Source organism: Macaca nemestrina, chromosome 7 (genome assembly GCF_043159975.1).
Source record: "Macaca nemestrina isolate mMacNem1 chromosome 7, mMacNem.hap1, whole genome shotgun sequence".
Classification (NCBI taxonomy): domain Eukaryota; kingdom Metazoa; phylum Chordata; class Mammalia; order Primates; family Cercopithecidae; genus Macaca; species Macaca nemestrina.
In genome coordinates, this window is record NC_092131.1 from 119,703,682 (window position 1) to 119,716,050 (window position 12,369).

Below are 12,369 nucleotides of genomic sequence, written 5' to 3' on the forward strand. Positions count from 1 at the left end.
CTTCAAATGATCGGGTTCCCTTCCTCAGCTACTCCTTGTGGCCCCCAGCCCCTCAGGGCTATGGACACAGATGCTTCCAGTTGCTACTGGGTCCTCCCTAGCCCTGAGCTGATTGTGACTGGGCTGCCAAGATGTTGGGGGGCTCAGAGAGTTTGTCAGGCAAGGCCCACAGTGACCCGCACTCCTGTGGGCATAGGATCTACTGTGCCTGGAATGAGCCCTGAGTCTTCCCAGGTCTCATGTATTGACCTGGTCTGCCTAGCCTGCCTCCCACTGCTGTTGCCTGGCCTGTGCCTTCCCTGGTGGGCCTGAACCCACCCTATACCCTGCCTCTCGGCTGTATGTTCCCTCTTGTTTAGTGGCCTCTAACGTAGAGACTGGCCTGTATAGTCAGCCCCTATTTCATTCTCCCAAAGCCACAAGCTACTGCGCCTACCAGATTCAGCACAGGCCACTTCTGTGGGGCAGACAGCCCAAATCCAGTCCAACTGCACCACTCCCTGTTATATAATGGATTCATAGTGTTCCCGAGGGGTCAGACCTACAGCAGCCCCGGGACCAGTTCCCACAGCTGACTTCCTCCCATTTCCCATTGCCTGGACCTCTGAGTTCCCAGCTGATGCTGTCAAATCACATTTAACACTTAAGGAGCTGAGCCAGTGCCTGCCTGCATCATCCCAAGATCACAGACCTGTAAAACTTGGCTTTTTCATTCTCCATCGAGGCCTTGTGTAGCAAATGGCCTGCAACATCTTCCAGGCCCTGTCATCAGAAGAGCCAGCATTATCTCTCAAACCCTTGGCCACGTCCCACACATTCCCATGGAGAGCTGCCACACTGCATGGAATGACATGTGACAACTTACATGACAGTGACCCCATGGGAGATGGAGCTGGCTCAGAAAATGCCAGTAAACTATTTTTCAGTCTAATGTGTAATCATTAACCCCAATGCCTTCAACTCCACAGATGGTAAGTTCACCTAAAAATCAATGTTCTTATTCAACTAGCTCATTAGTTTTAAAATGTTCACTGCCTTCATCATTTATTTTTGCATTCAGAACATTATAGAGACAGGCCATTATACCAATTTATGGATTTTTAAACAGTTTATTATTTTTCAACATTCACATGAAGGACAAATTGAGCCTCATTCAACATTCAAAGAAGGGCAAAAGCACAGACTGGTTTTTCTAACCTGGGAGATCTGGAAATCCCAAATCTCAGAAAAAAGTCCTGAAATTTCATCCAGTCATCTGTAATAGTGCTAGAAACCACAAAACCTGCTTAACTATTAACCGCCTAACGATGATGATCAATACTCATACGCCTCACACATTACAAAGAACTACTCTATCGCCATGACATCGTTTAATCCTCAGAGTTTCCCCATTGCATGGACGTGGAAATATAGGCCCACAGAGGTTGGGAGACTTCCTTGGGGTCACAGATTTAAGAAATGATGGAAGTAGGACTTATGCCCAATATTCTTATGCTAGGACCAGAAAACTACCAATTACAGATTCTCAACCAAGAACTAAGTAGATGCATCAGTGAAAAGGACCTATCTCACCTGTGCCCAGAAGGAAAGGCAATAATCTTTGGTATCCACTCCAAGCCTTGAGTGATCATAGTCATGGAACCATGAAAGTCAGAGCTGGAAGAACTTAGGGATGAGTTGATCCATGTGATTTGCAAACTTTGAAGAGGACCAGATCTCTTTTTACAAATAACATCTCACATGAGACACCAATGACTAAAACAGATAAATGTGAAGTTGTTCTGGTTGAAAGCAAGGTGGCAAGTCTGCTGCCCTGCCCCCAGCCTCCTCTCCTCAGCAGCCCCCTGGAGCTCTGCTGAGCACATTAGGAAAACCCTTGTCCTAAACCAGCCCACTCATCATACACACCGGGACACTGAGGCCTAGAGGGAAGAATGATGTGCTCAAGGACAAAGAATCTCAGAAACAGCGAGAGTCATACAGGCCACCAATGCCAATCGCTCTGCCACCAGCACCCATCTCAACCATCCACGGCGATGGCTGATGAATGAAGAACTCACTTCATCGTCCTGCTGTGACCAGTCTGCTGCATACTAAGACTAGAAAGAGACCCTCTGCTCAAAGTCTCCTTTGTCCACAGCGGCTCCCAAGCAGGCAGACATTTCAGCAAATTACAGATAGGTAGAGCTTGCTTTATCAATTTTTCATGCACTTTGTACTTTTTTTTTTTTTTTTGAGACGGAGTCTTGCTGTGTTGCCCAGGCTGGAGTGCAGTGGTGCGATCTTGGCTCACTGCAAACTCCGCCTCCCGGGTTCACGCCATTCTCCCGCCTCAGCCTCCGAGTAGCTGGGACTACAGGCACCCGCCACCACTCCCGGCTAGTTTTTTGTATTTTTAGTAGAGACGGGGTTTCACCATGTTAGCCAGGATGGTCTCGATCTCCTGACCTCGTGATCCACCCGCCTCGGCCTCCCAAAGTGCTGGGATTACAGGCTTGAGCCACCGCGCCCGGCCTTTTTTTTTTTTTTTTTTTTTTTTGTCTTGAGACAGAGTCTTGCTCTGTCGCCCAGGCTGGAGTGCAGTGCCGTGATCTCGGCTCACTGCAAGCTTCACCTCCCAGGTTCAAGCAATTATCTGCCTCAGCCCCCTAAGCAGCTGGGACTACAGGCACCCACCACGATGCCCGGTTAATTTTTTTGTATTTTTAGTAGAGGCGGGGTTTCACCATGTTAGCCAGGATGGTCTCCATCTCCTGACCTCGTGATCCACCTGCCTCGGCCTCCCAAAGTGCTGGGATTACAGGTGTGAGCCACTGCACCGGGCCCACTTTGTACTTTTGAAAGCATATTCATAAATACCCAATCTCATCTTATATTTTTAAGGTATCAGAAAATATTTTCTGTACACTCAAAGCATAAAGTCTCTGTTTATTCTTTTATTCTAGAAGCCTTTTATTGTTTTAATGAAAAAGTTTTATATGTGTGTGTATGTATTTTACATTGTACATATATACTCACATATATACTTATTTATCATTAATTATTCATGGCCAATACACAAAATTCCGCAAATACTATGTTGACTATAAATGTTCCCCAAGAGCAACCTAGAAGCAAGTATAATTCACAGGAGAGAAACTCACCATAGTATCTGTCATCAGGAAGCTAGTTCAATGCACCAAGGACTTCCTTCGCACCTGCACTGAGCCAGGTACCCACTGAGCTGTGGGAGACCAGAATGGGTAAGCCATGTTCCTGCCCTCCAGCAACACTCTCATCTATCCTCACAGGACTGACTCAAGCCCTTGCTCTTTTTCTCCAGCTTCTTCCCAAATCAAGACTGACCACTGGTAGACTAAACCCAGTGACTCCCAGACTTCAGGGCCTATGGCTCTCCTTTCTGGACTACATCTTATCTTTTCTCTCTAGGGATGAAGTGTGCTTATTCTGCTCTAGTAGTCCCCTTCAATTTAATATATCAGCCACCAGCTGCCCTAAGTTCTATATGATAGTATGATACTCTAGACTGGGCCTGAACAGTGAGAAATAAAGAGATGATATGAATAATTGTAATGAACAGCAATGATAATGGTGATGGTGGGGATGATGGTGATGACAATGACAGTGGTGGCTATACTAGTAATGATGATAATGAGAGCGGTGGTGGTGACAATGATAATGATGATTGTGATGATGATAATGATGGTGAAGATGATGTTGATAAGAATGGTAGTGGTAATCATGATGATGACGGTAGTGGTGGTGATGATGGTGTCATGATGATAGTGATCATAGTGATGGTAGTAGTAGTGATGATGGCAATGATGGTGGTGGTTATGACGATGGTGATCATGGTAGTGGTGAAAATAGTGATGATGGTGGTGGTGGTGGTTATGATGATGAGGATGATAGTGATGATGGTGTGGTGGTGGTTGTTGGTGGTGTTTATGATGGTGATGATGGTGGTGGTGGTGGTGGTGGTGGTTATGATGGTGATGACGGTGATGGTAGTGATGGCAGCTACCATTTCCTGAGCATTTACTCTGTGCCAGGCATTGTGCTAATCACTTCACCTGTATTACCTCTCTGAATTAAGGCATATTGTGGTCAGCATCACATTGTAGAATGCCATCTAAGTTTGGTTATCTCCTCCAAACTAGACAACCGCAGGGAAGAAACTGACAAATATCAATTGATACTTATGGCCACTATCTGACTGACTGACTGACTATGGAGACTCATCTGGATTGTCTGTTGTAGTAAAGGAAAAAAGTAAAGTGACTCCAATACCAGCCCATATAGGGACCCAAGAAGCAATAGGGGACCCAGAGAGTAACAAATGGCACCCAGGAATGACTTAGAACCAGAACTAACATGAAAGTCCTGGGTTAAGCCCTGGGGCATTATATCTTTGCTCCTCCTTGATGTGGAGATAAGCAAGTAATAAGTACATCATTTGGAAGATGGTAAGTAAGTTCTGCTCTTCCTACCTTAAGTCAGTTTCGTCTTGCAGAAATTACGGAGTTGTACTAGCTAGGAAAACCTGGAGGAGGCAGAGGCTTGGCTGGAATGCTGAGTATTCCAGTTCATGCTGCCGCAGATTGCTAAGCCAGGGGGGACAAAGGACTGTTGTCCGAATTCCACCTCTCCAAGGGAAACTGAATGTGTTTGGATGGATGTCAACCAGAAAGAGGCCAATGGTCCACCCAAGGCCGGGTCTACTCACTGAGGCAGTTTAAAGAGCAGAGAGTTAGCAGGAAACGCCAGAGCTCTGTTCTCAAGGAAGGCCCCAGAGTCAAGTTGCAAAGATCAGATCTCAGCCCTATGTCCAAAAGTGGTGACTGCAGAACTAAGAACACAGTGTGGGGGTAGACTGGATAACTTAAAGTCCAGGCGTGAGCTCAAGGGAGAGAAGAACTCCAACAATGAGAACACAGACTAGACCTCATAGAGGGGATGACATTAGGCTTAGCCTCAGAGGTATTTCTAGTCCCCCCAGGATGCCTTCTCAACTCCTTCCAGGTCATCCCACCCTTTTCTCTTCCTTTACATTGACCACAGAGCCAGAAGAAATCAGTAGTGAGGCTGTCAAGTTCTGGAGGCTCCCCCAGATCAGCCCCACTGTAAGCTTGGAACTCACTTGGGTTAGTGACTCTATGTTTCCACCATCTGCAGTGGACACACCACCACTGTAGGCTTGAAGCTTATATGGGCTGCTGGCTCCATGCCTGCAACAACTGCAGTGGACACAACACCACTGTTGGCTTAGAACTCACTTGGGTTGCTATCTCCATGCCTGCACCATCTGCTGTGGACACAGTGGACATAGCACCACTGTAGGCTTGGAGCTCACTTGTATTGCTGTCTCCACGTCTGCACAGTACACAGTGGACACAGCCCCACTGCAGGCTAGGAGCTCCTACTCAGGTTGCTCTCTCTGTATCTCCACCATTTCTGCTCCAACAGCTCCACTGTTTCTCTAGAGACATTTTTTCACCTTTCCTCCTCCTTCCACTGTTCCTTCTTCCTCTGCCCCTGAAATTAGCCTGTTCCTGTCCTTGCCCTTTTCAAGAATCTCATTTGCAGCTGACACCCATCCTGCACGGCTAAGGAATCAAGGGAAAGGCTCACCTAGAGCCCTGTGACTGAGCTCTCCTCCTTGGAGCCTCCTGTTGTCATCTTGCTGTTTTGACCAGTGCTACTACTTTCCATCAGCCATCCTCCTCCCACCCTGGTCCCTGAAAGGCCTGAGCCCAGATACTTTGCCTCCAGCGTATTGGCCATTCACTCACACACCTAATAGCTTGAGAAGTTGTTATAGCCCCCAATCACCCTGTTAGATGGTCATAGAACATGCTGCCTGCATGTTACTCTTTCCCTGAGACCACACTGGTAACAATTGTCACAAAATCAAAGCTTAGAAGGCCAAAGTAGGCAGACTGTTTGAGTTCAGGAGTTCAAGATAAGCCTGGGCAACATAGTGAGATCCCCACCTCTGAAAAAAATATTAACTGGGCATGGTAGCATGCACCAGTAGTCCCAGCTACTCTGGAGACTGAGGTGGGAGGATGAGCCCAGGAGGTCGAAGCTGTAGTGAGCTGTGATTGTGCCACTGCAATCCAGCCTAGGTGACAGAGTGAGCCCCATCTCAAAAAATAAGAAGAAAGAAAGAAAAATCAAGGCTCAGATGCCATCTATGTTGTCCTCATTTCTCTGACGCATTAGATTTCAATTCTGTAACCAAAAAGAACAACCTTCATTTCTTCCCAAGATGCATGCAGTAGTCAGCAAAGAGCAACTGAATGGCTGCTGGGCTTCTGTCCTCAAAACCTCTCTATTGGAGACTGATGGAGGGGACGGAGGCAAGTACATAACAGTGAGGTGGTTTGGGGGATAAAGCTCAGCCCTGGGAGATGTGGGAGCACAGAAGAAGGCACAGACCCTGCTGAGTTAGGTCAGATAAACGCTGGATAGATGAATGAGTTTACTCTGAACTTTGGGTGAGTTGGCCAGCTGGAAAAGGGTGGTGGGCATGTTTGAGTTACAGGCATCAGTATGCACCATGGTACAGGGACAGGAAACAGGAGGATGAGTTCAAGGAACCACAGTCTAATATATCAAGAATATTTCTGAGTCCCTTGTGCTTTCTCTGCTAGCACCATTACCATATTCCCCATCACCCAACCCAGATAGCTACAATCTATTCCTGACTCCTTTTTTTTTCCTTATCTCAACTTTCAGGTCAAGTCCTGACAGTTACATTTTCTTTATTGCTTTTATTAGTATTATTTGAGACAGTCTTGTGCTTTCACTCAGGCTGGAGTGTGGGGGCTCGAGCTCGGCTCACTGCAACTTTTGCCTCCCAGGTTCAAGTGATTCTGGTGCCTCAGCCTCACTAGTAGCTGGGATTACAGGTGCACACCACCATGACTGGTTAATTTTTCTTGTATTTTTAGTAGAGATGGGGTTGCGCCATGTTGGCCAGGCTGGTCTTGAACTCCTGACCTCAAGCAATCTGCCCACTTCAACTTCCCAAAGTGCTGAGATTACAGGCATGAGCCACTGTTCCTGGCCCCTGACAGTTATATATTCTAAATATCTCTCAGACTCACTGACTTCTCTGCCACTTCCTGGCTTAGAAATTCATACTATTTAGCCAGAATAACCCAAGAGTCTCCTAATTTCTCTTACCTTTATCCAGTCTTACTCTTCTCAAATTCATCCTCTCTCATAACCATAGAAATCTGACCTTTTGGCCAGGCACAGTGGCTCACACCTGTATCCCAACACTTTAAGAGAAGAGACTGGGGTAGGAAGATTGCTTGAGACCAGGAATTCAAGACCAGCCTGGGCAATATAGGGAGACCCTCTCTCAAGAAAGAAGAAGAAGGAAGAGGAAGAGGAGAAGGGGGAGAAATCTCACCTTTATATTTGCCACTGAACACTCCTCTGAGAGACTATATAAACTATCTGAAAAAATCCCAAACCTTCTGAACAAGGCATACAAGCCTTTATATAACTAAGCCCTGACTACTTGCTTCAAATGCCAGGCTCCAGCAAAGTTGTTTCACTGCTGTCTGTCACCTCCATGCTTTTGTGCATCTGTCCCCTCTCTTCCTTTACCTTTCTCACCCTTTTATTGACAGCTCAGGGATCACCCTTCTAAAATTCTCCTTTGAATGCTCCCCACCACCGATATAATTCATGCCCCTTTCCCACGCTACTAAGATTCTCTGCATATTTCTAATGCTGGGCTTTCTCTGTAATTATTTGTTGATATGTCCATCTTCTCCACTGGGTTGTGAACACATTGAGGCCAAAAACTAGCTCTTATTCATCTTTGTGTTCCCTGATCTAACTCAGTGTCTGGCATCCAGCGAAGACTCAGAATTGCCTAAACTAATTAAATAATGGCATTGGTGACTGATACTTTTAGTTACGAAAATAATGAATGCAGGGAAAACAACAGGAATGATGAGGAAGATGATGAGCTCAGTTTGGACATATGGTTTGGAGCATCTGTGGGCTACAGAGAGTAGAGATGCCCGATGGGCATATGGATGCAGGAACTGGAGAGGTCAGGAGAGAGATCTGGGATGGGGATAGAAATATGAACATCATCAGTGTATAGAAAGTAGTTGAAGTCAAAGGTTCTGATTTAAAATAATATAGAAAGCACAGTAAGAAAAATGGCCTAAGTTCTGATTCAAGCAGCAGAGACAGAATAAAACAAAAATAACAACAATACCAAAAAAAAAATGGACTGAGCATGAAGCCTTATAAAATTTCAACATTGAAGAAACAAGCAATGGAAAAGACATCCCACAGAGATGCAACACCAAGACAGAGAAGAGACTGAAGAAAGATAAAATTAAGAAAGTTTCAACACAGAAGCCAAGGGGAAGGGAGGATATATTTTGCATGTTGTTCAGTCTTTGCTGGCTTTGGAACAAAATAAATAAACCCTAAGAACCTTTGGCAAATTCATTCGGCCTTCCCTCTCTCTTGCAGGAAAGACTAGTATTCAGCATTCCCTTGAATTAAATAGCTGTAATTTCTAGGGTGCTAAGGAAGAATGTTTTGGGGCAGAGTAGATGGACATAACTGAGAATCTGTTCAGCATTTCCATGGACTTCCCAAGCCTAGTGCTAATTTGTACAGCCCAGAGTCCATTTCCCATAATTTGAAATCCCTGCGTATTTGAATAGAAATATAATCCACATGTTCATGATTCATTTGCACTTTATGTAACCAAATGTTGGCCTGTAGCTGTTTGATGTCCAAGAGACCATCTGAAAAGTCTTTGCAGCCAGAAGTCATGAGTTGCCAAGAAAATTAAGAGGAGAAAAACCTCAGCCAGCCCTATCTATAATCCAAGGCAGTCGGCAGGAAATGAATAGGTACAGTGTGAAAGACAGAGCATTCAAGCTGCCAATTGTTAGATCAGATCCATGTTCTCTGTCTCAAGTTCCAGCCACTTGATGCTAAAGAAGCCACATCAACACACAGGCAACGCCTGGAGATGCATTGTCATTAATTTAACAGATTGGTTACTGTTGGATATTTAGGTCATTTCCAATTTTGATATTATAAATTAAGCTAAAACAAAAATCTTGGTTGATAAATTTTTGCCAACATCTCTTTATTTATCTACTTTTTCAAATAGGGTCTCACTCTGTCACTCAGGTGGGAGTGCAGTTGTGCTGCCTCCATTCACTGCAACCTCTGCCTCCTGGGCTCAAGCAATCCTCCTGCTTCAGCCTCATGAGTAGCTGGGACTACAGGTGTGTTCCACCACACCCGGCTAATTGCCGTCTCTTATTATGCACTGAGTCAGATGTGGCTCCTCGTGATCGAGGGAACTATCATCATGGAACAGGAGTCACCAAATATTTCCTTAACTGGCCAAAGTGTAAGAATGTAAGGCTTGCAGACTATAGCATCTCAGTTGCAACTCCTCAACTCTGCCACTATAGCACAAAAAGCAGTCACAGACAGTATGCAAATGATGAGCTTGGCTTTTGTAAATAAATCCAACTTTATTTACAAAAACAGGCAGAAGGGTCCAGGTGCAGTGGTTCATGCCTGTAATCCCAGCACATTGGGGGGCCAAGGCTGACGGATTGCTGGAGGTCGGGAGTTCAAGACCAGCCTGGCCAAGATAGTGAAACCCTATCTCTATTAAAAATACACACACACAAAAAATTAGCTAGGTGTGGTGATGCATGCCTGTAGTCCTAGATACTCAGGAGGCTGAGGCATGAGAATCGCTTGAACCTAGGAGGAGACATTGCAGTGAGCTGAGATCGTACCATTGCACTCCAGCCTGGGTGACAGAGTGAGACCCTGTCTCAAAAAAATAAATAAATAGGCAGAAGGCTGTAGGCCGTATTTGGCCAGTGGCCAATACTTTGTCAACTGCTGATCTGAAAAGTCAAGTTACCTGCCTTCTATGTACCAGTATTCAGTGGTGGAACAGAGACAAGACAATAGCCATAAGGACTCTCATTCAAAGAGGAGAAAAATGGGAGACTCCTGTAGTCGTAGAACCATAGAAATTCTGAAATCCTACTGGACAGCCACTGTGAGGACCTCTGACCTGGAGGATGGGAGATGTTCCCTAGTTAGTCCTTTAGGCTGCTCTCTGGAGGGCACTCCCTTTTTTATTGTCCTCCAAGGACATATTTCAGAAGTTTCTTCCTTTTCCCTTGCCTCCTTGACCTCATCTGAAGTAGGTTTCAGAAAGTGTGTTCTCCTGGGGGGCTGCATAGCTCTCCCAGCCTGTTTGCCTCTTGGAGTCTCAAGAGTGGTTATAGGTCCCAAATAATCACAGGCCTTTTAAGGCCAGAATCATGAGAAGGGAGGTTGCTTTGTTTTGTTGGTGTACTGGTGTACAAGTCTCAAAGTTTAGCAGTCAGTTCCTCTTCCAAGAACCACACCCATTGTTCTTTGAAAGCTTGGTTTCCAGATCTGCTTTATTTCTTCATTCTAGGCACCCCAGCTTCTTTCACTTAATGTGGTAGTGGCTACCTTGAGGCAATTTGGAGCAATAGGTGTCAAGGCCATAGTCTTAATCTAATATTTTCTCTGATACATTTTAGCCAGAGGGAAATTTTAACAATAGTTATGGAACACACCCTTCATTTGACTTTTGCCTTAATTCCAATTGGACAGCACACCCTTAATTTGATATTTGCCTTTGGCCATTTAAAATCTTTCTAAATTCCATTACTTAGCATTTATCATCTAAAGGCAGTTAGCTTTTCAACTTTAATTTCTGACTTTCTTTTATTATTACTTTCTTTTATTATTCCTAGAAACTAGTCAATTATTTTCTGTGCTTATCTCTTCCTTGTAAATTTTGTTAAGCACAGTAATAACCAGTACATGCTACCAACATTCTATTTTCAACGCCTTCCCCTAGAGCTACAAGTTCATTAGGAAGTGAATAAGCCTTCCAAGTTATTGCAGGCTAGTCTTATAAATATTTTACCACCGTATAGCAGGGGCTGCGGGGTTTTCAGTCTGATTCAGTTTCCTCACTGCTGTTACCTAACCAATCTGTCAATGCACATATTTTAGTTTTGCTGTTGCCTAGCCAATGTGTCAATGTAGCATTCCATTTCTACCACCAATTTCTAAATGAATTAGAACAAGTCAGGAAATATTATCATCACAAATTAATCCCAATATTCAGGGGTTTATACAAGTAATGTGCTTTCTCATAGAAAGTCTGATATGAGTCTGATGGCTCTTTATGGCATATAAAATGGATGCTAAGGAGGCACATGAAAAATTAACACTACAGGTACTTATATCCAGTATAAGTATATAGTGAGCATTTATTTAATCCAGTGAGCATTTGTTACTTTTTAATCAGAAGAATTCACAAATATTAAAGTCAATAGGCAATCCAGTTGCTTGGAGGGTATGCTTCCTAACAATTAACTGACTGTCTTCTGAAGTCTAGTCCTCTGAATGGGTCGTTCAAGATTACACATTAGGCCAGGCACAATAGCTCACACCTGTAATCTCAGCACTTTGGGAGGCTGAGGTGTGAGGATTCGTTGAGCCCAGGAGTTAGAGACCAGCCTGGGCAATGTGGTGAAACCCGTGTCTACAAAAAAAATACACAAATTAGCTGGATGTGGTGGTGCATACCTGTAATCCCAGTTACTCAGGACACTGAGGTGGGAGGATTGCTTGAGCCCAGGAGGAGGAGGTTGCAGTGAGCTTAGATCATGCCACTGCACTCCAGCCTGGGCAACAGAGCAAGACCCTGTCTCAAAAAGCTAAAGAAGTAAAAAAGTTACACACAGTATATAGGCCCCTCTCTCTACTGGAATGGCCCTTGCTCTGTGAAGTTTTCCCAATTACAAAGCATCCCTGAGTCTCTCCCTCTTCTGTTCTCTCACGTTCCTATCTGTATAATTACAGCATTTGGATATTGTATATTATTTTATAATATAGGAATATGCTTTTCTTTTTGCATTTCTGTTTCCATTCTTTTCCTAGGCAATAGAGGCATATACACCTGCCTGGAGATGGGAGAAGAGGCAAGCAAGTACAGACTAGTAGAGTAGGAAGGCAACACAAGTCATTCAGCTTCTGGCATCTGTATAGGATTTTCTGGATCTCCAACCATGCAGTAGTTCTATAAGCTAGATTTATTGAAAGAAAGAAAACCAATTGGTTTTCTTACCCCCATTCCTCTTTGGCTTATTAGGAGGCAGGTCTGGTTGCTAAACTTCACAATTAATTCCATAATAGAAAGCAAATAACTTTGGCTTTGGAGGAGGGAGACAACAGCCTAAGATGCTACCCTAGGGGAGAGGGTATGACATAGAGGAAGTAGAGATTGGAGCTCAT